The sequence below is a fragment of the Acipenser ruthenus genome, chromosome 16, assembly GCF_902713425.1.
Source record: "Acipenser ruthenus chromosome 16, fAciRut3.2 maternal haplotype, whole genome shotgun sequence".
Taxonomy (NCBI): domain Eukaryota; kingdom Metazoa; phylum Chordata; class Actinopteri; order Acipenseriformes; family Acipenseridae; genus Acipenser; species Acipenser ruthenus.
The window spans coordinates 17,314,029-17,339,039 of NC_081204.1; the positions used below are offsets into that span (position 1 = coordinate 17,314,029).

General features: G+C 43.0%; 1 pseudogene; it reads left to right on the forward strand.

Annotated features, from left to right (window-relative positions):
* The first annotated feature begins 13,817 nt into the window (after positions 1–13,817).
* LOC117414321 (galactoside alpha-(1,2)-fucosyltransferase 2-like) lies at positions 13,818–24,246 on the forward strand (annotated as a pseudogene).
* The last annotated feature ends 765 nt before the right edge of the window (positions 24,247–25,011 follow it).

Here is a 25,011-nt window from a genome sequence, read left to right on the forward strand (position 1 = left end):
GGGGAGCACATGCAAACTCCACACCTGAGGCTGGAATTGAACCCAGGACCCTGGAGCTGTGAGGCAGCAGCGCTAACCACCACACCACCGTGCCACCCACACTTATCTGTCAAACAATAAAATAGAATGTATTATAAAAACACAGCATAACGACAACATTAAAAAATTCAGCAGTGAAGACTAAATAATACATTGCAAATAAGTAGCTAAAGCAATGCATTTCTGAAAATAAGGAGGGAGGGAGGGGGTGATTGATGCAGGTGAAGGGAGGAGTTCGGGCAGCCAGAGCTGGAAGGGGCTAGGAGAATGAATCATCGGGTACCCTGAGGAGGGGCTCTAGTGGATATTCCTTTGCGCTGCTCCCAGGCTACTTGTGACGACACTTTATTTAAACAGCACCCCAGAAAACAAAGCTGTGAGTTTGTGGTTCCTTTAAAAAAAAATGTTACACAAATTCTCTGCTCATGGATGCGACAAAACCAGAGTATCATTCTGTCCCACTGGGGCAAGGAGGAGAGCCACGCAGCAGGTGCTCAGTGGGAATGCAGGTCTTATTATTATTTGACAAGCCAAGTACATCACACACATCTTGTAAAGGCTAACTTTGCATAGCGAGATGCAGGGTTGTTTCGGGGGGGGAAGGGGAGTCTTGTAAAGGCTAACTTTGCATAGCGAGATGCAGGGTTGTTTCAGGGGGGAAGGGGAGTTTAAAAGGTGCGTAGCTTCTTGAGGTTCTGGAGAGTGACATCACGAGAGCAGAACTCCGAGCCAGCAGTCTCCAGGCCTTGGACATGTTTATATTTTTTAATCTTTAAACTTAAGCTCCAGAATGCGAGAAAACAAATGCTACATGATCTTAATCCTAATAAAGAAATGAAGTGATAGGTATTAATATTTACAATTATTTGATCCAACCCTCACCTTCCCTTTAACACTCTTTCAAATCTGTGATTGGTTTCTTATTGAAGGAGGATAAGAGGATAGAAATAAAGTTGTTTTAATTGTTTTCTTCTCCTTCCTGGAAACACACACATGGCATTTGTAATATATATATATATATATATATATATATATATATATATATATATATATATATATATTCTCTCGGTCATTATATAAAGTTGCAAAAAACATTTTTTTCAACACTGTTCAGATTTTTGCTAATTTCAAGTCCCTGTTTTTCACTGTGATTGTATGGATACTGAAAGAGCAGGAAACTGTCTGCCTTCACTGGGTTTCACTGTCCTACATTGACCCTGAGCTGTCCTGAGCTCTCACTGTCTGTGCTGCACTGTCCTGAGCTCTCACTGTCTGTGCTGGACTGTGCCAAGCTCTCAGTGTCTGTGCTACACTGTCCTGAGCTCTCACTGTCTGTGCTGGACTGTGCCAAGCTCTCAGTGTCTGTGCTGCACTGTCCTGAGCTCTTAGTGTCTGTGCTGCACTGTCCTGAGCTCTCAGTGTCTGTGCTGCGCTGTCCTGAGCTCTCAGTGTCTGTGCTGCACTGTCCTGAGCTCTCAGTGTCTGTGCTGCACTGTCCTGAGCTCTCAGTGTCTGTGCTGGACTGTCCTGAGCTCTCATTGTCTGTTCTGCACTGTCCTAAGCTCTCAGTGTCTGTGCTGCACTGTCCTGATTTCTCACTGTCTGTGCTGGACTGTGCCAAGCTCTCAGTGTCTGTGCTGCACTGTCCTGAGCTCTCAGTGTCTGTGCTGCACTGTCCTGAGCTCTCACTGTATGTGCTGGACTGTGCCAAGCTCTCAGTGTCTGTGCTGCACTGTCCTGGGCTCTCAGTGTCTGTGCTGCACTGTCCTGAGCTCTCATTGTCTGTTCTGCACTGTCCTGGGCTCTCAGTGTCTGCGCTGGACTGTCCTGAGCTCTCACTGACCCTGTTTGTGTTAAACTATATGAAGCTGTCAGTGCATTTCTGGGCTTCCAGCAACAAGCAGCATGTTTTTTACACAGCGCCAGCCCAACACATATTGCAATCACACCCAGAACAACTGGAACTAAAACAAACCAGTGCAGTCGTCCTTTCAGAACAGCTGGTGGTGTTGTGAGTTCAGCTGAAACCAGGACTAACTCAATCAGCTCCAACCCAATCTTATTGCGTGTATGAACCTCACAGCGGTACTTCCCAGCATCCTTCTCTGTGACTCTCCTCAGCAACAGTGAAGCATCCCCGCGCTGCAGCTCAGAATCAGACAGGCTGGTCCTGTTCACATACTGAGGGAGCTGATTGGCAAGCCAGTGCTTACCATTTGCATAAATGTGGACCTCCTTGTGTGTTTCCGCTCTTCTCCAGATCACAGCTGACCTCTCACCCCAGCCTCCTCCTTACTCGTGTTTTTGTGATTGACCCTGTCCTTCTCTGTGGCCATTTTTTTTTTTGGCTGGAAACCTGATTCTCCTGAGTTTTTTACCCAAACGTGCACAGGCATTATCACTTCACGAGTCAATAACACTGCATGTAAACTCCACAATGTCTTCTCTGGGCAGGTTTGTGTTGGGAACAGTTGAACGGAAATGACTGTTTTTAAAAATGATGAAAAGATAAAAACTAAAATATATATCTTTCCTTGCTTTTAAGTCAAATCTGAGATACACCATTGATTGAATATTGAACTTTTTGTTTTGTATCTGCAGCTAAAACTGAAGCACTGTCTGTCATGGGCTTGGCTTCCTATCTCCCTAAGAGTTTTAAAGGGGAACTCAAGTTGTATTTTTTTTGTGTTTGTTACATGTTTGGACGTACATTTTCTTCTTCAAATTAAAACTGCTTGACATGAAAAACAGTTTAGTTGATTAGTACATGTCAATAAAATTCATATAGAATGGCTTTCCTACACTATTTGAGTCTTGTCTTGCTGACATCAAAAGTTGGATGTCTCAAAATGTTCTGCAATTAAACTCTGACAAGACAGAAGTTTTGTTGTTCGGTTCTCAGCAACAACCTGAGCTTGAAAACTGCCTAGAGAATGATTTGGGCATCCTGACTTAATATAATATCTAATATAAAACCTGATGTGAGAAACTTGAGGGTTATATTTGACTCTGATTTGGAGTTTTCCGAAAATGTCGAAAAATTATAAAAGTATCTTTTTATCACCTACATAACATTGCTAAAAGGCTGGTGCTGAGAAACTAACTTGTGCTTTCAGTTCATCAGGTCAGAAGGGAAACTGCAGTTTTTTTCTAATACGTGTGGAGTGAGGAAGGAGAGTGAGGAAGAAGGATGGGAGGAAAAAGGAGGAAGGGCTGCAGACAGCAGCAGCTGCAACCACTGCAGCAACAGCAGGACATCCACCGCCCAAGAGGGAGGAGTCAGTGCGTCCACAGCCCAAGAGGGAGAAATCGGTGCGTCCACAGCCCAAGAGGGAGAAGTCGGTGTGTCCACAGCCCAAGAGGGAGGAGTCAGTGCGTCCACAGCCCAAGAGGGAGAAGTCGGTGCGTCCACAGTCCAAGAGGGAGGAGTCGGTGCATCCACAGCCCAAGAGGGGGGAGGCCGAACGTCCACAGCCCAAGAGGGAGGAGCCGGTGCGTCCACAGCCCAAAAGGGGGGAGGCCGAACGTCTACAGCCCACGTCTCCACCAGCAGAGGGAGAGTACTTGCTGGTTCCATCTCCACCGCCATGGGAGAACTGCTTTATCCTGGGGATGCCAGTTCGCCATCGCCCAAGGATGCCTGCCTTGCACCGCCCAGGGATGCCACGTCTGGATCGCCTGGGGCTGCCTGCTGCTCCACATCGCTTGTGGAGCCATCAGTTACAGGGTACGAGGGAGAAGTGGCGCTCCCACTGCCGCCTCCATGGCTAGGGGCTCCCCTCCCGAGTTTGCCTCTGGAGGGTCCGCTGCTGCTGCCGTCGCCTCCGGAGGCTCCGCTGCTGCTGCCGTCGCCTCCTGAGGGTCCGCTGCGGCCATCGCCTCCCGAGGGTCCTGCTTCGCCTGCGGTCGCTACAGGTCCTGCATCCTGCATGCAGCAGGAAATATTGTGGCTGGAGCCCCATGAAGGGGAGCTGCCGGCCACGAAGAGGGGGGGGGGGGGGGGGGTCAGGAGACCACCCCCATGGGCAGCCGGGCAGCTGCCAAGATTTCTTTGGCCGGAGAAGCTGGCCTGTGTGCGGTCAGCCTGGCCGCTACAGCTGTTGGGGTGGGAGGAGGACCTCCCACCGTGGCCGCCACCTTTGGCCAATTGCTGCCCCTGTTCCGGAACTGTGAAGCAGGACTTTGGGACTGAGGGGGGAGGTGGCCGTTGGGCCAGGTGTGCTTTGCACAAGGAGGGGGATATGTAACAGGGCGAGGTGCACTGTACATTGATTTGTTTGTTTTATTTTTACAACGGGGTCTCCCCCTCCGCCCCTGTGCAATTTATTGTTTTGTATTATGATTTATTTATTTGTATTTAAATGACGACGAAAGCCGTGTGTTTTGGTGTATGATTTATTTATTATATTTACGATGACGTGTTATGGTTTATTTATAAATGACAGCATAGCCGAATGTTTGTTTTTTCGTACCGTTTGGTAGTGTGGATGGGAAGCCCCATCTACTATTAAAAAAACCTTGTGGAGAAGGTGGCCATCTCTTGAATTAAGTGATTCATTTGTTGCTAAATCAGAAGGTGGTCACCTGCATAAAAGCCTGCAGCTCTCCAAGTTCGGGGTGGGTTTTAGGAGCAAGAACGAGAGCGGAGAGAGCGAGGAGCGGGAGAGAATTTTGTGTTTGTGATTATTTTTGTTTAATCTTTTTATTTCGCTCTCTGAGCAAGTGTTTTCTGTTTAAATATTTTATTTATTTTTGTATTTAAAGAAAGCGTTTGTTTTGAACTGCAGTATTTTGGGTTTTTTTTCCATCCTGCATCTGGCCTGACGTCACCACTCGTCCATCCCTGTCACAAAGGCATGTTAAAAACAAAAACCACGGTAGCCACACTGCTGACGCGCTTCAACCTCTATAAAGCATGTGTGATAATAGGCCTAATTATCACTTTCAGGTGGTCATACCTCCCAAATACTGTCACAAGGCTGGCTGAGTGGTGACACGTCAGACCCGGAAGAAACACAGACAGACAGTAGTGGTGAGTGAAACTGAGACACAATGGTAGCTTTCAGAAGGTTTATTGCAAAATAAAAAGGTTGAACAAAACAGAAAAATAGGACACGGCACTTCACGCCAAAATAAAGAGACAAACAAAATGGACTATACAGTAAACAGACAGACAAAACACAGTGAGTTTCTATTTTTAACTATTATTATTATTATTATTACCTCCGTCTCCAATCCCGTTCTCCACTCACTGAACACCCAACCCCGAGTGAATGAAACGTGCATCTATTTATACTGTTGTGCTGGGATTCAATTACTATTTAATTATTCACTTGAATCCCAGCACGTGAATTAATTACGTGCAACCTCGTGCGCGCATATTACTTACTTTAAATGCACGTGCAGTGATGTGCAATCCCGTGCCTAAATACAATTATACATTTTTAAATACACGTGAAACACAGACCCGTTTATATCCCGTGTACCAATGACTATACACCAACATTAACACACGCACCATACAACACAACACACAAATGCACACAGGGGCGGGGTGCATTGCCACATATACCCCCCCCCCTTGTGCGCAGCACACATGGCCTCAACGGCCACCTCCCCCCTTAAAAACCCAGCAGTCCAGGACAAAGTCTCGGGCTGGGAAGGGAAGCTTCAGTGGGCCCATGGCTGGCAATGCTGTCAGCACCCCTGCCGGTAGCGGCACGGCTGACAGCATGCTGGTCCACTCCTGCAGCGAAATTGCTGCGGGGGATGGTGGTCTCCTGACCTCTCCCCCTTTCTTCGTAGCCGGTAGCTCCCCTTTCTGGGGCTCCGGCCACCGTACTCCCTGTGGTGGAGGTGCGGGAAGCAGAGACAGCTCCTGCTGTTCTGCTCCTGGCAGTGGCGGAGGCAGAGGCAGCTCCTGCTCCTCTGCTCCGAGCAGTGGCGGAGGCAGAGGCAGCTCCTGCTGTTCTGCTCCTGGCAGTGGCGGAGGCAGAGGCAGCTCCTGCTCCTCTGCTCCGAGCAGTGGCGGAGGCAGAGGCAGCTCCTGCTCCTCTGCTCCGAGCAGTGGAGGAGGCGGAGGCAGAGGCAGCTCCTGCTCCTCTGCTCCTGGAGGTGGCGGAGGAAGAGGCAGCTCCTGCTGCTCTGCTCCTGGCGGTAGTGGAGGCAGAGGCAGCTCCTGCTGCTCTGCTCCTAGTGGAGGAAGCGGTGGAGGTGGCGGAGGCAGAGGCAGCTCCTGCTGCTCTGCTCCTAGTGGAGGAAGCGGTGGAGGTGGGAGCAGCTTGTAGTCTCCTGGCGATGGAGGTGGGAGCAGCGTGTAGTCTCCTGACGATGGAGGTGGGAGCAGCGTGTAGTCTCCTGACGTTGCAGGGGACTGGTGCGGCTCTGCCTCTCTTGCAGGGGACTGGTGCGGCTCTGCCTCTCTTGCAGGGGACTGGTGTGGCTCTGCCTCACTTGCAGGGGACTGGTGTGGCTCTCCCGCTCTTGCAGGGGACTGTGGTGGAGGTAGTGGCGATGGGGCTGATGCTGGCCACTCAGAGGGAGGCTGTGGCTGGTGTGTGCCATGCTCCCTTCAGCAGCATAAATAGAGGCTGCTGGGGGACACCAGCATCCTGCCCTTCTCCCCCCCAGAAAAATTCAGGGGGTTGAGCCTGTAACTCCTCCCCTTCTGGCTCTTGGGATGGCAGCGATGGCCCCTCCCCCTCTAGCTCTCGGGACGGCAGCAGCAGGTGAACCAACAGGCATTCTACCTCTGCTGGCAGCTTGGGTCCTAGGGCTGTGGAAGCACTGACTTCCCCCTCTTGGGCTGTGGACGCACCGACTCCTCCCTTTTGGGCTGTGGATGCACCGACTCCTCCCTCTTGGGCTGTGGACGCACCGACTCCCCCCTCTTGGGCTTAGGACGTTCGGGCTCCCCCCACTCGGGCGTAGCGTGGGAGAAGTACAGTCGTGGACAAGTACAGCGCAGTTAGAAGCAGAAAGGAGGAAGTACATTTTTAAATTACATCTTGAAGTGCTTTAATCAGAAAACATTGCAGCTTAAAGCCTAACAGCTGCGTGTCTTTTTCTGATAACAAGCTGAAACTTGGAGCAGCTGATTCAAATTCCGCGGCATTCTGAGACACGGGGGAGAGGCGGAGCCTGCAGCACAATGCACAAACAAAGGCAGCCAGAGTTCAGAGCGAAAGCGTGTGGAAGCGACAGCGTGGGAGAAGTACAGTCCTGGACAAGTATAGCGCAGTTAGAAGCAGTTTGAAAGCAGGTTGACAGCTGCAGAAGCTAAACTGAACTTCCAAAAAAACAAACAAAAAAAAACATGGTCTTCAAGCCAGTAATCTGTGACAACTGCATGATGTGGGAAATCCGAGAAAACCCAACAGAGCTCAACCAAGTTTGTGTAAAGTGCCGCACGATCCAGGACTTGCTTCAACGAGTAAGTCTGTTAGAAAAGGAGCTGGAGGAAATGAGACAGCAACAGGAGCTTGAGGAGCTGACACACCCACAATTCATGGAAGTCTGCACCCCTAGCAGACTGAAAGCCACCAGGGAGCTGGGTTCAGATAGGCAGAGGCAGGGAAAAAAAGAAACTTCGTCAAACACAACCACCAGAAATCCAAACATCCAACAAATTTGAGCCACTTCAACATTTAGATGACCAAAACCAACATCAAGAGAATGAAAGGAACAACATCCAGGACCCTATAAACAGTGCTGGCCAGGCAGCAAAAAGAAGGGAGGTCATGATTGTTGGCACTCCATATTGAGAAACACAGCAAGTTCAGTTCGCAGTTTGGACCCCCTTACTACAACAGTGTGCTGCCTTCCAGGAGCCTCTTTCAAGCACATCACTGAGAACGTGGACAGGACGAACAGGAGACGACCCGGTAGTAGTCGTCCACATTGGTACAAACAACGTTGGAAGAGACAGACCAAGATCCCTACAAAACAAATTCAGAGAGCTAGGAAGGAAATTAAAAGACAAGACCAAAACTGTGGTATTTTCTGGGATACTGCCGGCACCTTGCAAAGGACCATATGGACAGCTGGAAATACATAATCAAAATGCATGGCTGAAATCGTGGTGCACACAGGAAGGCTTCATCTTTCTTGAACATTGGAGCACATTCTACAACAAGGACTATATATATAGGTGGGACGGACTGCACTTAAACAGAAAGGGAACCAATCTACTCAGAGAAAGGATCCTTGAGGAGGTCCAGATGCATTTAAACTAGAAAGGAAGGGGGGAGAAAACAAAAAAACAGAAGGGAGACCGCATCAAAACAAGGGCAACAACTCAGGTAAGACAACTATTAAATGTATTTATCTTAATGATAGAAGTCTCAGAAACAAAATGTTAGAACTTGAAGCTACTTCACTAACGAGTAATTACAATGTGTTAGGTGTTACAGAAACTTGGTTGTCTGAGAGTGATGGAGACAAATATAATATTGGTGGGTACACACTGTATAGAAAAGACAGAAGAGGCGGAGGGGTAGCGCTGTACATAAGAAATAGTCTTGAAGCCCAGGTGTTAAATCTGGACAAAGAAAACAATATCGAATCAATATGGGTCAGAATAATGGACAAAAATTCAAAGGGCAAAATAATAGGAGCATGCTATAGACCGCCAAATTCAGACGCTGAGCAAAATAATCTGTTATACAATGACATTCGAAATGCGTGTAGAAAAGGAGAAGCCATATTAATGGGGGATTTCAACTTCCCCTGTATAAAATGGGAGAACCTGGTGGGGAGCAGGACGGCCGAAATTGAAATGGTGGAAATGACAAATGACTGCTTCCTAACGCAATTTGTCAAGGCACCGACTAGAAGGGAAGCATGCCTTGATGTATTCTTTTTAAATAACGAAGACAGAATAACTAAAACAGAGGTCAGAGAGCCATTGGCAAACTCAGACCACAACATGGTCTCATTTGAAGTGTTTTTTAAAAGCCCAAAAGTAATGACTAAAGCTAAGGTTTACAATTTTAGAAAAGCAAACTATGAAGGTATGAAACAGAGACTAACAGAAGTAGATTGGAGTAAAATAGAGAAAACATCCACAGAAATAGGATGGCTGTCTTTTTTAAAATGTAGTACTAGAGGCGCAAAACAATTACATCCCAGAAGTAGACAAATCTAAATCTAAAACAAAATGGCCAAAATGGTTTAATAGATCAATTTAAAAAAATATTCAGTGAAAAAAGGCACTTTTCGGGGCGTTTAAAAGGGACCAAAAACAATGTACACAGAACGAGTACTTGGAATTGCAAACACACGTCAAAAAGGAAGTTAGAAAAGCCAAGAGAGAGAAAGAAATCAGTATTGCAAAGGGGGCTAAAACCAATTCCAATATTATAACAGCAAGAGAACATTCAAAGAGGAGGTTAAATGTCTAAGAGACACAAATGGCAAAATCATAGATGAAGAAAAAAAATAGCAAATATATTAAATGATTACTTTTCACAGGTTTTTACAAAGGAGGACATGGACAACATGCAGAAATGTCGACCTGTTCCTATCCAGTTTTAAATAACTTTAGCATAACAGAGGCAGAAGTGTTAAAGGGACTAGGAGCTCTTAAAATAAACAAATCCCCTGGGCCGGATGAGATCCTCCCAATAGTACTCAAAGAAATGAAAGTCGTTATTTACAAACCACTAACCAAGATCATACAACAGTCTCTTGACACAGGGGTTGTACCGACAGAGTGGAAAATTGCAAACGTAATACTGATCCACAAAAAGGGAGACAAAACCGAACCAGGTAACTACACACCAATAAGCCTGACTTCTATTATATGGAAACTTATGTAAACTATAATAAGATCTAAAATGGAAAATTACCTATATGGTAACAATATCCTGGGAGACAGTCAGCATGGTTTTAGGAAAGGGAGATCATGTCTAACTAACCTGCTTGATTTTTTTGAGGATGCAACATCGACAATGGATAATTGCAAAGCATACAACATGGTTTATTTAGATTTCCAGAAAGCTTTTGACAAAGTCCTGCATAAAAGATTAATTCTCAAACTGAACGCAGTAGGGATTCAAGGAAATGCATGCACATGGATTAGGGACTGGTTAACATGTAGAAAACAGAAAGTACTGATTAGAGGAGAAACCTCAAAATGGAGCGAGGTAACCAGTGGTGTACCACAGAGATCAGTATTAGGTCCTCTGCTTTTCCTAATCTACATTAATGATTTAGATTCTGGTATAGTAAGCAAACTTGTTAAATTTGCAGACGACACCAAAATAGGAGGAGTGGCAAACACTGTTGCAGCAACAAAGGTCATTCAAAATGATCTAGACAGCATTTAGAACTGGGCAGACACATGACAAATGACATTTAATAGAGAAAAGTGTAAAGTATTGCATGCAGGCAATAGAAATGTGCATTATAAATATCATATGGGAGATACTGAAATTGAAGAAGGGAACTATGAAAAAGACCTAGGAGTTTATGTTGACTCAGAAATGTCTTCATCTAGACAATGTGGGGAAGCTATAAAAAAGGCCAACAAGATGCTCGGATATATTGTGAGAAGTGTTGAATTTAAATCAAGGGAAGTAATCTTAAAACTTTACAATGCATTAGTAAGACCTCACCTGGAATATTGTGTTCAGTTCTGGTCACCTCGTTACAAAAAGGATATTGCTGCTCTAGAAAGAGTGCAAAGAAGAGCAACCAGAATTATCAGGGTTTAAAAGGCATGTCGTATGCAGACAGGCTAAAAGAATTGAATCTATTCAGTCTTGAACAAAGAAGACTATACGGCGATCTGATTCAAACATTCAAAATCCTAAAAGGTATAGACAATGTCGACCAAGGAGACTTTTTTGACGTGAAAAAAGAAACAAGGACCAGGGGTCATAAATGGAGATTAGATAAAGGGGCATTCAGAACTGAAGATAGGAGGCACTTTTTTACACAGAGAATTGTGAGGGTCTGGAACCAACTCACCAGTAATGTTGAAGCTGACACCCTGGGATCCTTCAGGAAGCTGCTTGATGAGATTCTGGGATCAATAAGCTACTAACAACCAAACAAGCAAGATGGGCTGAATGGCCTCCTCTCGTTTGTAAACTTTCTTATGTTCTTATGTGTGTGTAAATTCATATTTAGGCTCATTTCTTTCTGTTATCTTGAAGATCTAAATAATTGGATTCCATGTGAAATCAATATGTGAATGAGCACATGTGATTATCTACAAACCTGTACCTGTAAATCAGGATAGAACGTGCGAAAGACCATCATTCAGATTGAATTGTGTGCAGGATCGGACGTTGTAAAGGAGAGGTTCAGTATAGCTTACTGTCAGTGTGAGCATGGAAAGAGGGGATCCTGACTGCCTGATGCCTTCTGATATAGGGTGAGAAGTTTTCTGAATAATCTGTGCTCACTATTCATTGTACAATTAAGAAATTGTCATATAACTGGTAGTTGTTAAGTTGACGATTCAGAAATGAAAAAAAAAATGGAAAAAAACAGCAGAGAGCTGTACACCGGTGTCTAGACTAATTTGTGCTAAAACAACAAGCCAATAAAAATACAGCCAGATGACCTCACAAACAGAAATAGCGCTGCTGGTATTTTATTACCGTATTACAGCTTATTGTACCAGTAAAAACGAGGGAGAGGGAGAAACATGGAGTGAAGGTAGTTTTACTGTGAAATACAAAAATAGAGTAAAGGTAGAAGCTACACCAATCTGTGTTGGTTACAGTCTGGCACCATCATCAATCCGGCGTTTTTATATCGTGTCGCTTCTTATCACTCAACAGAACATTAATCTGGGTTTGTCCTATGTATTATTAATATATGGTATAATACCGTATTATACCCAATATATCATTTTATATTCATAACTGTCATGAAATTGTCTGAACAAATGTAACAAGCACAGTGAATATCTGAAAATGTATTCAATTAGCTGAATGAAATGGAATTCTCTGTGTAAAAAAGTGCCTTTCAGTTCTGAATGCTGTCTAGATCATTTTGAATGACCTTTGCTGCTGCAACAGTGCTTGCCACTCCTCCTATTTTTGTGTCATCTGCAAATTTAACAGGTTTGCTTACTATACCAGAATCTAAATCATTAATGTAGATTAGGAAAAGCAGAGGACCAAATACTGATCCCTGTGGTACACCACTGGTTACCTCGCTCCATTTTGAGGTTTCTCCTCTAATTCTTTAAGCATTACATAAAAATAAAAAACAATATTAATAGCGTTGAGGTAATAATCCCTATGTTTATACAATAGCACTTTAGCAAATGTTTAATATCAAAATAATAAGCGTAACTCAACTTTTGACCCATGTTTCAGCTCTGACCATACATCTCAGTGGAACATTATGACGTACTGTAGATACATAGGTAGATACTTCTACTCCTTACAATGGTCTGAACCCAATACTTTGAACTTCCTCCTACAGAAAAGATGTATGTGAACTGTTCATATTTAACACTATATAAACCAATGTTACGTTGTAACAAACACACCTTTAGCAAAAAAGCCAACTTTAACGAAAAAGTTACCTCCCTGAACTAAGTGCCAAAAACATTTAATAAAGGGGGAAAGGCGGGTCAACAGCGCAAAAGGATGCGGGATCTTTAAGTTACAAATACAAAACAAAAGGAACAATAATCGATCATTTAAACCAGACAATACATTTTCTGATTCTTCATAGGCGAACACACACACACACACACACACACACACACACACACACAGCGTGTACAGACAGACAATGAGCCCTTCAGCCTTGATCAAGACAAACAGGTATACTGAGCAGTAATTAAAGTCCTGAACAGAGCAAAACCACAGAGAAGAAAAGAAAACATTGCATCAAAACAAAGTAGCAAATAAAATAAAAAAAAAACAATCCAGTGAAAAAAATGAATGGAAACTATCTCACCACTCCTTGAAGAGTCCTTGATCCAGCGATGAATGAGAGAGTCCAGCCAGTCCAAACGATATCCAGGAATCCTTTATCAGCTATGACAATTTAACCAACCCACCAAACATTTAGCATTCATATGATCTACCTCAACATCTACCTCCAAGGAAGTAAAGAAACAATCTTCCAAACTATGATCATGAGAAATTTAGTTGTGCAATAAAAAAAGGTTTTTCTTCTAGAAACAGAAAAGTACTGTATGCATATATCATGACAATATTTCCCAGACAGTAAAAAAAGTTCTGGACAAAAATGTATGTTTCATTAAACAGCTGAACGGTTATTTTACAGGCCAGTAATGGCTTCAAGTGGTTTTAATCTCATTCCTCCATCCCCTCACATATCTTCTGTGGAACAAGCAAACAATCTTTAAGTTTTTTTTATTAAAAAGAAAATTAGTTTTGCAACCAAAACGGTTTTGATTTTCTTATAGATTAAAAAAAAAACCAGAAAGGGCTGTAAAAGTTATTTTTCTTTTTCTTCTAAAACATTTTTTTTAAAAATCATTTTCAACGTTGCTGCAGTACAATCTACCGTCAGGTATTGGTAACTTAGCTTGCTGCAATCCATTTCAGAGTGCAAACCAGGTGAGTCTTTCTTGCAATAATTGCCTAAATTACTACCTTCTTACATATTATCCTAATATAACTAATAAATGACACAAAAAACTGCTTCAAGGGTCTGTCACCTACTTTTCAGTCTTACAAAATAAGTACAAATGCTGATTGGCTTGTGTTAAGGTAAGATGGGTGTATTTTGGCACTCCTAAATGCCCGCCTCCTCCACTTGAACCTCATTTAAGGAAGTACATATTGGCTGCCAGTCACCCGTTGAACCAACTGTTAATATAAACACCTCTCTCGTGAACAGAATATACAACAGCTATTTTCTCTTTACTCTCCAGTAAGTATTTATTTCATATTCTTGATAATAAACTGGTGCTATGTTTTACTGTATGTGAAGGGAGCTTAATGGGTTGATTTATGTTCTTTTTATATTTTATCTTGACTTTTATACCTTTATTTCAAGATATCCTTTACCTTTATCTATGCCACCTTATTTTTTAATCATTACTAAGTGTGAAATATTATTTTTTAACTTGTACTGAAACAGACTGAATGTTGGTGTGAGGACCCTGGAGAAGAACTAGAACAGTTGCAAGGCTCTTTTTAGAATTCAGCTTAACACAAGGGCTTCAATGTAAATAAATTGCTAGGCAAATGTGCTGTCTGTAACCAAGGTAGAAGGAAATGGTAAAGAAAACTGGACTAACAAAGCTAAATGTCCCTTTTGGAGTCTGTAGCACATTGCAAACTCATTATAATAGTGATTGAAGGTGTTAACCAACCAAAACAGAGTATACAGTATCAAACCAGACTTTAATTTGAATATTTTTCTGAGACAGGTGTATTTTAATTGGAAAGTTAATTAATATGTTTGTTAAAGTGCATGAGAATGAGTGTTGTTCTATAGCAAGTTGAGTGACTGTCTCACCTTCCAACGCGTTGTGTCTTTGTACGGAAGCATATTGGTGCCACAGAGAGTAAACATTCTTTTTTTAAACTTAGATATCGGTTCCAAAATTTAAATGCACAGAATTTCCATTGGTGTATTCTAATCCTGTGACGTCGAGACACTATACAGGCTCCTCTGTAATTTATTCATACTACTTTACTGTACTTCTCTTGCCTCGTACATCTCCTCACTCTTGCGAAACTCTCATATGCACACACAGTGCCCTTGTGTGTTGGGGGGCAGACAGACAGTTGTGTTTTCAGCAGTTTTGATCTGTAACTGGGGAAGTGTCAACACTGCAGCAATGGTCTTTAGCTGGACACATAAATGTTGACATTTTAATATCTCTGTATAATGGGATAAAAATGCAAATCTTTAGACACAAATAGAAATAAATAAAACTGACCAGGCCGGTACACCAATGGTACCTCCAGGCATATGTAAACTTGTGAGGGTGATGATGAGCTAAATACATTTCAGGAGCCAAATGCGTTACAGTTTAGGCTACTGCAAGCAAAATCACAGTCTGTAAGTGATTTAAGCTGTTAAAACAGTCAATTGTCCAGTTTGACCAATAACGAGAGGTCAAAGATCAAAGTCCAAGACATGTTTAGAAAACTCTTAGTTGGTGTCCTATACATGTTCAATAGTAAATTTGAACCTATCTCCAGTCTGTAAGGAGATTTAAGCTGTCACAAATTTCCTGAGGTCAAAGGTCAAGGTCCAGTACATTTTTGGAAAAGCCATAGTTGGTTTCTTATACATGTGCAGTAGTAAACACAAGTCTATCTAGAATCTGTAAAGTGATTTAAGCTGTTAAAACAGTCAATTGTCCAGTCTGACCAATAAAGAGAGGTCAAAGGTCAATACATTTTTAGAAAGCTCTTAGTTGGTTTCCAATTACAGTAAGTGCAGGTACGGTATACAATACCTTCAGTCCTAATAAGAGCATATTTAGCTAAGAACAAGTACAAAATACAACACATAATTCAATTAAGGGGCAAGTTGAATAAGTGCAGATAATATGGTGAGAGTTACATTACGTTAGATATTAATATACAAGTGATAAGTGCAGTGGACTGAGAAAACGGTGCAATTACAAAAATATAGTTGCAGTTAACATAAAACTATTATACTAAAACTATTATAAATCGCTGGTTTCAACTATAACCTTTCAGGTTACCTCCCCTCACTGTAGGCATCCGGCAGGCCCCTGCAGTGACCTCTTTGGCCACTATGGGCGTCCAGCAGGCCCTCATAGTGACCCTTTCTCTGTGAAATGCTTTTCTTTCTGCTCATCAGCAGTTTTGAGCATTTATATCCAGAGATTGTTTTTACAGTGAGGAGCGGCTGCTCCCGCGATCCATCCTGGGGTTTCGACACCTGCCACTGTTGTCTAACATGCAACTGTAACCTTTCTGGTTACACCCCCTCATCACTGTAGGCATCCGGTAGGCCCCTGCAGTGACCTCTCTGCCACTATGGGCGTCCAGCAGGCCCCATAGTGCTCCCTTCTCTGTCAAACGGTTTCCTTCCAGCTGCGGGCTTCAACAGGGCCCCGCAGCCCCCTTCTATTCCTTACCTCAAACGGTTGAGCAGCAGGGCCCCGCTTTTCCATTCACTCTTCCGCCCTTCCCAGCGGTCTTCCAAACATAACCTTTTAGGTTACCCTCCCCTCAACGCAGGCATCCAGCAGGCCCCTGCAGTGACCTCCCTGGCCGCTATGGGTGTCCAGCAGGCCCCCATAGTGGTCCCTTCTCTGTGAGATGATTTTCTTCTTTTAGCTTATCGGCAGTTTATTCAAACCCTTTCAAAAGAGTTCCCATTTCTTTGAATACCAGTCAGGGCCGCAATACTGCATACTCTGAATAACTTCAATGAAGGAACCTGTGCTATTCCGCCTGTAACTTCCTTCATTTCTGCTCCCCATAACTCCACCACACCCAGCATCAATAGTTTAATCCCTCACGAAGATTTCTCTCTGCAATATGCAAATCGACCACGCCATATTCTTAATCAAAATTGCTGGGAAAAACGCATGGCTGGCTAAGTCAATATTTCAAACATATTTAAAATCATGCCCATTGAGCCTGTCCTCAGGGGATCGTATTGTTTCTATTTCCACTTTTCTGTCCGGTCCCCCTCCTACCAAACGCAATCTTCTGTCCCTCCTTGGCCATTTAAACTACATGGGAGCATGGGAGGGTTTGCAAACGAGAGGCGGCCATTCAGCCCATCTTGCTTGTTTGGTTGTTAGTAGCTTATTGATCCCAGAATCTAATCAAGCAGCTTCTTGAAGGATCCCAGGGTGTCAGCTTCAACAACATTACTGAGGTGTTGGTTCCAGACCCTCACAATTCTTTGTGTAAAAAAGTGCCTCCTATTTTCTGTTCTGAATGCCCCTTTATCTAATTTTCAGTTGTGATCCCTGGTCCTGGTTTCTTCTCAAAAAAGTCCACTGGGTCGACATTGTCAATACCTTTTAGGATTTTGAATGCTTGAATCAGATCACCACGTAGTCTTCTTTGTTCAAGACTGAATAGCTTAATTTCTTTTAGCCAGTCTGCATACGATATGCCTTTTAAACCTGGGATAATTCTGGTTGCTCTTCTTTGCACTCTTTCTAGAGCAGCAATATCCTTTTTGTAGCGAGGTGACCAGAACTGAACACAATATTCTAGGTGAGGTCTTAACATTGTAAAGTTGTAAAGGCATTGTAAAGTTTTAACATTACTTCCCCTGATTTAAATTCAACACGTCTTACAATATATCCGAGCATCTTGTTGGCCTTTTTTATAGCTTCCCCACATTGTTTAGATGAAGACATTTCTGAGTCAACTTAAACTCCTAGGTCTTTTTCATAGATTCCTTCAGTTTCAGTATCTTCCATATGATATTTATAATGCACATTTTTATTGCCTGCATGCAGTACTTTACACTTTGCAATTAAATGTCATTTGACATGTGCTTGCCCAGTTATGAATGCTGTCCAGATCATTTTGAATGACCTTCGCTGCTGCAACAGTGTTTGCCACTCCTCCTATTTTTGTGTCGTGTGCAAATTTAACAAGGACCTAATACTGATCCCTGTGGTACACCACTGGTTACCTCGCTCCATTTTGAGGTTTCTCCTCTAATCAGTACTTTCTGTTTTCTACATGTTAACCACTCCCTAATCCATGTGCATGCATTTCCTCGAATCCCTACTGGGTTCAGTTTGAGAAATTAATCTTTTATGCGGGACTTTGTCAAAAGCTTTCTGGAAATTTTAAATAAACCATGTCATATGCTTTGCAATGAGGATAATTCCTCAAGGCAGAGCTTTTATCTTCTACCTTCTCTTGATTTGATTCCCTCAATGATGTCATACTCATTGGAACTCCGCCTGTGGGAGCTCCTACTAAAAGAATGGAACGGCATTACTTTCTTTTATGACGACTGTCTCCTGCTGCACGAAGACATTCAACTGTTCACATATGCAGCTCCCTCTCTTGGCTTTGGAGGATACTACAAGGGAAAATGGTTTTCTGCTCCATGGCCGGACGAATTCAGTATCATTACTATACCCGATCACTCCTTGTCATTGCGCAAAATGTATCCATTTGTTGTAGCCACATTCCTTTTGGGAGTCTTCCTGGGCTCAAAAATCCATTCTTCTCCACTCAAATAATTCAGCTACAGTCCAAATCATTAACAAGGTCGTTCATCCTCCCACCATATAATGAGCATATTCAGAAGGATTACCTGTTTATCTGTTACTCATCAGTTCATTTTCAGACCTCAACACATTCTCTGCCACCTGACTATAATCACGATTCTCTTTCCCGTTTCCAAACACAGAGATTGAGCATTAGCTCCCGAAGACGACTGCCTGCCAAATGAGATTCCTCCCTTTTCAGACCTGACATTCATGTGAGCCACCCGCTGCATTCCCTGATTCTGCAGGCTCAAGAAACAACTCTTCTCAGCATCACTCCCCAATCACTGCAAACGTACTGGTCATCCTGGAATTTATTTAAAAAATTCACTTTCCATTCAACATTACCTTCCCTTCATTTTCAGTGCCCGTAGTGTCATCCTATATTATGTCCCTTAAAATTGGAGCTATAAGATTTCAATTTCCGGCACCCAGTTTTTCTACAAACTCATTTTCGGTGTCCCAGCTCTACACTCAGTAACTCACAAATTTCATTAATCCTGAAAGGGCTTCAACGATCAGAATCTCTTTCTCCCCCTGCTAGCCTACCTATCACCATCAACGTACTCTCTTGGTGCCTCTCATCTGCTCCAGCTACTCCTCCCTGTTTTCGATTAAACCTTAAAGCCCTTTTCTCTTAGCCTTCTTGGGTTCCTTAGGTGCTCAGAGTCTACATCACTCTCAAATTCAACCCCCAGATTCACCCCTTCATCTCTAACCTAGCAATCACCTCATCTGATATATTTTCCTTCCTGCTCAAAAGAAGTAAAAATAACCGGGAAGATTAGGGAACGCTTTTCAATTTTGTTTATAAATTAAACTCCCATGTTGGCCCATATGACCCCTTTTCTCTCTTATCCATCTCCATCTTTCTCAGGGTGCATCACCCTCAGGCCCGCTGTTTATTAACGAAAGCTGAATAATCATCACCCGACATTGGTTCTTCTTTCACCTTTTCACCTGATTATTTCCAGGTCCGGATTCTCAGCTGAGCCGTTCTCCGGTCATTCCATCAGAATCGTAGCAGCTTCTCGCCATGGAGTTCCAGGCTCCTTTATCAAACGGTTAGGTTGTTGGTCCTCCAGTGCTTACCAAGTTTACATTAGAACAAATATTACAGATCCTAAAAATGCTTTTACAAGAATGTGCTCTTAAGCGTTAGTAGCCTGCCTGGAGGAAGGGCAATCGAATCAGCCATGGATTCCCAGAGGTTTATTTCCCAAAAATGGGTTTTGTTTTCCTCTCCTGCATGCTGATGATCATTTGTTAAAGGTTGACTAAACCTTCAAGTGGGCTATATTCAATACTAATCATGGCATTATTGAGACTGGCTTGTTCTTTTTGGCCATTCGGCCAGGCAGCGAGCCCTCAAACCAAGCTAGGTTTGATGCCAAATGAATGTGTATATACAACATACTTCTCTGTAAAATCGCATACTCCGCATTCTCCACAATAAATATTTGTACTAAAACATTTTGTGATTGGTGTTTGTCCCGAACTACTGAATGTAACATTTGTTTCCTTCATATTAACAATGGTTTAACTGTAAACATGTGCTGAGAACACTCCCTGATTTTTGTGAGTACAGTATTGTCAAGCAGAATTTTAATGTTAAAAATAACCAATCTATACTTTTAATCTTATTATGTTATTATTGTATTCCATATTATTATTATTATTATTATTAGTTTATTTAGTAGACGCCTTTATCCAAGGCGACTTACAGAGACTAGGGTGTGTGAACTATGCATCAGCAGCAGAGTCACTTTCAACTACGTCTCGCCCGAAAGACGGAGGTTAAGTGACTTGCTCAGGGTCACACAATGTCAGTGGCTGAGGTGGGCTTTGAACCGGAGACCTCCTAATTACAAGCCCCTTTTCTTTAACCACTGGACCACACAGCCTCCTATTATTTGTTTATTTTTAGAACGGGGTCTCCCCTCCGCCCCTGTGCAGTTTATTATTTTGTATTTGTGGTTTATTATTATTATGATTTAGTTATTGTGAAAATATGACGGTGTACGCTGTGTTTGTTATTGTTATGGTTTATTGTTTTATAAATTTGACGGCGTAGCCAAATGTTTGTTTTTGTTTGGTAGTGTGGAGGGGAAGCCCATCCATGGTAATTAAAAACCTTGTGTAGGTGGCCATCTCCCAAATTAAGCCTGCAGCTCTCTACACTCAAGGTGGGTGTTAGGAGCGAGAGCAGCGAGAGAGAAACGAAATGAAACGAAAAAAAACATTTGGCTACGCCGTCAAAGCCGTCATATAGCATTCTTTTCAGAATTTTTATTTAATCCACCAACTATTCCTAGGGAAGCAAAATCCACATGGAATAAAGAGAATAGATGAGTGTTATTGTAGAGCCCCTCAGCTTTAGAGAGGTAACAAGTAGGGGAAGACACAAATATTTGCCATATATTGTCCCTTTCAATTGAAGACAATGTAGCTTTGCTGTTCCTAGCCAGATCATTTATTATTACAAAAAGAAGAGTACTGCACAATAGCTGCAGAGCATTTATCAGGAAGTACTGTAAAAAAAAAAAGGAAAATAAATAAAATATAACACCTGTTATTTTTCACCACCAATGGGGAGACACAACACCTGAGCCACTAAAGTGAGAACTGTACCACACCCAGCCACTCTGTGCACCAGAGCTCAAGATCAATGTGCATCTATTCAGGGATGCCAACATAGAATAAGATAACTGTGAAAAGGTTGCAAACCCAGCCAGGTGGTGCAGTGGCAGAATGGAAACTCGGAGGCAGAACCTTGCAATTAAGTTCAGTAGGACTGTGGCAGGAGGACAGCTGATAGCGGCGGTAATTCGTCCTCTTGACCACTGGCAGCATGAGAGAGCAGGCAGCAACAACAGCGCTTTTCAGTGTGCGAGACCTGTTTGTTTTGTTTATTTATTTTATTTTCAACCCGGGCTTATCATAGTTGATATTCCCGGGGATTCTTTTTGTTAGTTTATTTGTGAATTAATAAAACCCTGCCCAGCCCTGCCTTGCTGGTGCACAGGTCAAGCCTCACTTCCTGCCTGTCTGTGTCGTCACGTCTGGTCCCACAGGCGCTACACCCACCAACCCCCATCACAAGGATTTCAATTACACAAAAGTAGATGTTAAAACTTCATGCTGATTTGAACTCAGCTCTCACCAAGATAAGCACCAACTAAGACATAGCTTTACAGTAAACTAATGTGATCCATATGTGTCTCCATCCATTTGTGCTTCCTTCCATATGATGATGTAGATATCCTTCTGTCTGGTGTTGATGGCTGAAGTGTAATGCTGACTCCAGGGATCAGCTTATTGCCTCCCTAGCGCATCAGCACACACAACGGCTGCGATGCTGGCTCCGGGGATCAAACCACAGTGCGGTCTCCCCAGCGCATCAGCATGACAACCGTCTGGATTGAGCTAAGTCGGGTACATCTCTGGGGTCTTCAAGTGGGCACCTTCCATCCTCGGTGTTTCGTCGACTAGCCCATGACACCTCAAGAGGGCTCGACGGTGATTCTGGCGTCCCAACATCACCCCCGTCCGTCCCCCACTCAACTCAGCCCAGCTTATTTACCCGTACATCAGCGTTTCTTTCTATTGTGCTTGAGATCCCCAGCCAGAATCTTTGCGTCTCAACCACAGCCAGTTGCTGCTCCTCTCTGCTGCTTCAGATAAGTTCTTCACTGTGCGACACAACTCTTGGCCACTGAATCCGACGTCTCTCAGGTGGAAAAATAAGCCGTTGACCAACATCTGCCAGCATTTTCCAGTCTCTAGCAGCTTCCAGTTGTCCTGGGCGAGGATTGGTTTTAATACTTTTTCTTGGTGGTTGCTCTCCTGGGTGGAGGAATGTTGTCTTTTGTGTGTAATGTTTTGATGGAACAGGTGGCAACTTATTGGTCATGTTACGCGTGTCTTCCAATGCTAAGGCCAAACATTGCAGCACCTGGTCCTGGCGCCAAATAAACCGTCCTTGGCTAAGAGCCACCTTACATCCTGTCAAAATGTGCCTTAATGTTGCAGGTGATGAACACAAAGGACATGAGGGATCCTCTCCTACCCAGAGGTTTAGGTTCTGTGGTGATGGGCGAACATCATATGTTGAGCTGATGAGGAAACTGATCCTGCTCTGTTCCATTGACAATAGGTCTTGCCAGCCAATCTTGCGTTGTTCCACACTCTCCCATCTCATCCATTCTCCCTGCTTGGCCTGGGAAATAGCCTTTATACACCTCATCCTCTCCTCCTGCTTTAACATCTCGTTGACTACCAGCTTCCTCCGTTGAGCTGGGGCTGCCTTGTGCCATGTAGGAGGAGCTGAACTGAGACCAAGACCCCCTCTTCCATGCTGAACTTGCCCCATGATATCACCAATTCGAAGGGCAGCCTTTGCATCCTCCACAGTTTTCTTTGCAGCCCACTTTCTTCCAGTTTTCAATACAGGTGCTGCCTCCCTTACGCATTTGTCACGTGACTCTACTAATGTCATTTAGTTGCAGTATTCCTTTAGTTGCAGTAGTTGTTAGTTGCAGTATTCCTTTACCATAAAGTCCCACTCTGCTGAGGCAGCGTGGAACTCCCAACCATCTCCTGATGTATGAACTGATTAAAGCTTCCAGCTTCTCTACTGTTGTCAAAGAAACATCGTACACATATGTATTCACTAACAAAATTAAGCTTTCAAAACAAAATACAAAACAAAAAGGTTCAAACAATCAAATGCAAACAACATACCATCACCACAGCCTGCTACTCCTGTATCCCTCTACTACACACCAAACAAACCTCCCTTTAATAGGATGCAGCTGGGCATTCAATCAGGGATAGAGCTGGAGATTAACCCCATCCCTGCTAAACACACACACATGCATATTTACAGGAAAGTGGGTGGTGGTTTTCTTTATCAAAAACACTTACATACATTTTCTTTTACTCTTTTTAGGATACCAAAGAAAACAAATGAAACTTGAAAAGCCAATGACTTGGAAACCATGTATTTTCTTACTGTTTCTACTATGTATCTTCATAATGTCCTTCTTATATGGAGTCATTGAAATATTTAATAAACAGCAAATCCTGAAGATGGATCAATTAAAATCAAGTTCCAAATCAACAATGACCACTATTAGAAAGGATCAAGGGATATGGACTGTAAACTCAATTGGCCGTCTTGGCAATCAAATGGGTGAGTATGCAACTCTGTATGCCTTGGCTAAGCAAAACAATCACCAAGCATACATACTTCCAGAGATGCATGAGTACTTAGCACCAATCTTCAAGATCACTTTACCTGTGCTTCATAGTAAAATTAACACAAACATACAATGGAAACATTACTGGCTCCATGACTGGATGTCCAATGAGTATTACAACATTCCTGGGGATTATGTGAAGCTAACAGGACCTTCTACCATCATATTAAAGAAGACATCCTTAGGGAATTCACCTTCTATGATTTCCTCAAAGACGAGGCCAACCGGTACCTGGAAGGTATTAAAGGGAGTCGGGAAAATGTCACCTTCATTGGAGTCCATGTGTGAAGGGGGGACTATGTGCATGTTATGAGAGATGCATGGAAGGGAGTGGTAGCAGATAAGGCCTACATTGATAAAGCCATGTCTTATTTCAGGAACAAGTATCAAGAACCTGTGTTTGTGGTAACCAGCAATGGCATGGAGTGGTGCAAAGAGAACATTGATGCTTCTAAAGGAGATGTGTGTTTCTCTGGTGATGGAAATGAATCAAACCCAGCAAAGGACTTTGCTATTCTTGCTCACTGCAATCACACCATCATGACTATTGGGACATTTGGCTACTGGGCTGGGTACCTTGTTGGTGTGGAGACGGTTTATCTCTCCAACTTCACACTCCCTGAATCACCATTCCTGAAATTATTCAAGTATGAAGCTGCCTTCCTTCCTGAATGGCATGGGATCCCAGCTGACCTTTCACCCCTTCTGAATTCAATCAAACCATAGATCGATGAATTGCTCTACTTCACTTGTAACAATGAACAACTTGGCAAAAAATTAGGAGGACTCACTGACAGCACGCGCTTCAGAGGACACGCATGCTTGCCTTCATCTCTCCCAAGTCAATACGGGAGCTGCAGCACTGAGACAAGGTCTTAAAAACAATTGGATATTCCAAATTGGGAGAAAATAGGTAAAAATAATTGCCAATTCCAAATTTAAAAATAAAAAAGTTAAAACCAAAAAAGCTTGGAGAACAAAACAAGAGAGAATGGTATTCCATGCCAAACAAGGAGGCGAGTGAAATGGGGACAGTTTTGGCTGAATTCAGAAAACTCTGTAAAGATGTGAACACCAGCCTTCAAATAGTAGAAGAGGCTGAAAGCAGAATTAATGAAATGGAAGACAGCTGCATCAGTCGTGAGAGATTGTTAAGAAAGAAAGGCATCATTGATTATTGCAATTCAGTCTGATCCGCAGGATATATTACAATCCAGAACAATATTTCAAACAGTTTCTCAGATAACAAACATCATTGTACCACCTGATATGTCTTGGCGATATGTCTTTAGTGACAAATATGGGCATTGGGGATGTTTGATTTATTAAGATGGCACTAATAACAGCTGATAAATATATTGCCCTTTGTTGGAAAAATGATAACTCCCCAAATATATCTATGTGGTTTGGGAATATTTAGTCATCTGTCCTTTGTGAAAAAAAATACTGTAGGATTTGCAAAAGGAACTGGCTCTTTGAAGAGATATGGGGTGGATTTATTAACTTCCTTAACTCCTCAACTTATTTTGC